Raw genomic sequence first — 3,860 nt, forward strand, 5'->3', positions numbered from 1 at the left:
GTTCTAGAAAAGTGCCATAAAGACAGTTTTCACCATAAAATGGCTAACAGTGGGCCACCGCTGAAGGAGAATGTTGTCTCTCTAATGCTTGTGACGCACCCCCAGCACTGTTGGGAAGCAATGAACCTCATCTTGCTGGCAATAGTCTCCAACAACTTGGTTAAACACTCAGTGCCAAGTGCAGCTGAGAGGTTGCTGGTGGGGCAGCAATGGTGGATGTGTGGTCTCCAAAGCAGTGTGTCTCACTGTCCCTGGGCTTATTTTTACCTCTTGTTTAGAACAGGAGCACTGCAGCTGTGGTCACTTCTGCACAGCTTGCAAGAGTTTCAAAATAGGCATCCATGGCAAGGTTGCTCTGTCAAGTAAAGGGTAGTAGAACCCTTGCATAAAATACTGATTGTGGAAGAGATGAGTGAGCGACACCATGAATAGTAACAAGGATTTGCAAGGCAAACCCTGAGAGATATAAGGATAGATAGAGAACCTGTATTGTGGGTGTACCTGACATCATGGCAGTATCCAAAGGGTCTGCAGTGTGGAGTCACTGATGAACACTGAAGCCACTAGAAGTCATGCAGTTACATGGTATGATGCAGAGGATCATCTGTTTACTGCTCTTTCCTACCCTTCCCGTTCTGGCTTTCTGTCTCCTGGAAGCCTGGTGTAGTCCACCAAGAGAACTCCACCCTTTTCTCCCCTGGGTGAGAGCCTGACATAAAAAAGAGGAAAGGAAGAACAATTTTTTCAGTAGCATAAAGTTTTGCCAGGTCATGAAGTGTCTGCTAAAATGATGTTGTCTGGCTTTGCTTCCAAAACAGTTCAGCCTCCCATTTTCAAAAACATGAAACATGGGAGTCAGAGACAAAGGCTGCATTTTCTGTTACTTTTCTTGCTTTTTTTACCCCTGCTCTGCTTATGCATATCTTAAGGGATGAACCTTCAGAATGAAATAATCATTTTTTCTTCATAATGATATTTATAAAGGTGTATGTAACATTTTAAACACCATGCAAGGGATTCCTAAAAGGGGATTTCACAGCCTTTAGCTCCATGCAACTGAGGGAAACATGACAATGCAGTTGCTTAGAAGAAGAAACTTTGTATTTGTTTTGTATTCTTTTTCATCCTAGGCAGTTCCAGTTTGTGGATGTCAAGAGTATTACTCTGGAAAAATCTTTGGATTATATGTGTATAATTAATTTTTAAGAGGAAATAATACATTTGTAAGCACAAAGTCTGTAGAACAGAAAGTAATATTATTTTTAGAAGAAGAAGAGGCAATGCTCAACCGTGCCTTGGGTCTTGGAGACAAATAGAAAATGTGGATTGGAATTCTCACCTTCCTCAGGTCAATCGAACTGCTTTTTAGTGACCAAAAGCCAGGATTTCACACTGAAATCCAAATCTTAAGAGAAAACCTAAGGAAACAAATTAAAAACTTAATATAACTAAAAAAGACCAAAGCCATGTAGTTAATTTTGTGTGTATTGGGAGTGCTGTATGGATTTATTAGTGAGATCAAAACTTAGCAGAATCATAAGTATTTGCAGGATTTAAGCCTAATGGTAGAGCTGGTGTTTCAGGTACCTGCAAGAAAAAATAACATAAAGGAGGCTTTGATTTAAAATAGCCACTTGGTGACTGATAACTTATTTGGTCTTTTCAGTTGTCTAAATAAAACACTCAAATCAAATGAAATTGCTGTTTGCTACTTAAAGTTACTCAAACATGTGTCAAAGTAAATTATAAACTCTCAGCTCTGCCTACTGAATATTTTTGTTTATAAATTTGAAGAAGGGGCGAGAGGTTAAAGATCTAGTTATAAATTGACCCAGCTTCTAGAAGAAAACCATGCTAAACCTGATGTCTTTCATAACTGAGAGTGTGTTTCATCTCTTATGCTCTTGAGATGTGGTTAATATTAACACAAGATGTGAAAGGGAATTCTGTTTTTAGTCTTGCAGGAGAAGGAATTGAAAATGAGATGAAGAGGATTTTATGTGTAAACATTGTAAAACTATAGGCTTTTCCAGTCCTTCAAACACTTGTGCACTTGCTTTATGCACATCAATATCATTTTGCAAAGCTCATTTTCAAGACCGAGTTCTAAAACTGAATTGGAGTAAATCCCATGATTTCAGGTTCAAGTGAAGTGAATGTGTCTTTTGTGCAGTTAGGTAATAAATTATAGTTAGCTACACAGCATTCCTAAGCCATTACAGAAATCCTTAATCAGTACAGAAGTGAGATTATAGTTGAAGCCATAATGCCTCTGAAGTTCGTGGTTATGGATTAGGGTGTTTTATTACAGAAAAAGTGGTGTTTTTCTCATTGATTTGTAATCTTTGACTCTGTGGGTGTCCATATGCCTCTGACAGGGAATTAAAACTACTTCCCTTATGCACAGGTGGCACATGGAGCAACCGGCCTGTGGGAGCTGGCGATCCAGCCGTGGGATGAGCCTTTTCCTGGTTTAGCAGGTAGGAGCACATGGCAGCTGAAAACACCCTCAGCAAAGCATTGCTGTGGCTAAATTGTTGCTGTGTGGCCCCCGAGCAGATCAGGCAATCAAAGACTTGTGGCTCTTTCTTGAGGGATGCTTGAGGGTTATGGCCTTTCATTAAATCACAGTAATGTTAAGCAAGCAGAACAACCAAAAATGTCTTTTTAGTATACTTTCATGGTTCTTTGGGCTTCTAACCTTAACTGCATGTTGAACATTATGGAAAAAATAGTGCCTGGGTGGGATTTTTATGAAAAGGCATGGTGGCACATAAAATCATGGAATCACTGGATGGCTAGGGTTGGAAAAGACGTTAAGATCAGTCTCGTTCCAACCCCTCTGCCACGGGCAGGGACATCTTCCGCTAGACCAGATTGCTCAAAGCCGTTGAAGCCATTTCCATCTGCTTGAAACGAGACCTGCTGAAAATACCAAGTGGTACACAGGGCATTAAATCTGTATCGTTCAGCCACTGAACTGGGAGCTACTGGAACACAATGGACTCCAGCTGGATGCACCAGGCTTTTCTGCCCTGGCTGCAGGGCTCCGCGCGACAAGGGAAGATGGAAGGCGAAGACGTCTGGTGTCTATCTTGGCCCAGGCTGCGGGGCATAGCTGAGGAGCCTGCCTTTCCTGGGGTGCATCCCACCAATCCGTGGCGGGGAGGGCTCGGCTGGTACTCCTGGACCATCTAAGGTGGTGTCGGGCCGCCCCTGGCGTCGTGGGGGTACCGCTGCCCAGCACCACGGACAGGCCCGACTGCACCTCAGAGTACCCCGCGCCGATATTCTGCGGTCACCGCTGCCTGGGTAGCGCCATCCGCACCACCCAGTGCATCCTGCGGCCCCTCTTCGGCGGGAGCTGGACGGGCTCTCAGCGGGACCTTGTTCCTGTGGTCCTTCCCGCGCCAGCAGGAGGCTGCGGGGGCTCTTCACCTGCTGGGCGAGGCCCGGGGTGCTGCAGGGCCCGGCTGTAAGGGAGGGCCGACCCCCGCCCGAGGCCAGGCGCTGTCAGAGCTCGGCCGGCACCGCGCCGGTTGCCGGAGAGACGGGGAAGCCCCCTCCCTCCCTCCCTCCTTGCCCCCGCCCCGCAAACATGGCAGCGCGGCAATGGTGAGAGGCGGCCCGGGCTGGGAGCGGCTGCAGGTGAGAAGCGGCACAGGGGGGAGGAGGCGGCCCGCCCCTCCGGGCGGGATCCTCCTCACACCCCGCTCCCCTTAGCCGCCAGGCCGGGTGGCGGGGCCCGGGCCGCTAGCAGGCCGGCGGGCAAGTCGTTCGCAGGGGGAGGGCTCCCGGCGCTGCCAGGCAGCGCTCCTCCTTCCTTCCAGCTCCGGGAGTCCCCGGCCGGGTGACAGCCC

The sequence above is a fragment of the Neopsephotus bourkii genome, unplaced genomic scaffold (assembly GCF_033783945.1).
Source record: "Neopsephotus bourkii isolate Nb327-2 ecotype Australia unplaced genomic scaffold, CSIRO-AGI_Nbou_v1 NB_908, whole genome shotgun sequence".
Classification (NCBI taxonomy): domain Eukaryota; kingdom Metazoa; phylum Chordata; class Aves; order Psittaciformes; family Psittacidae; genus Neopsephotus; species Neopsephotus bourkii.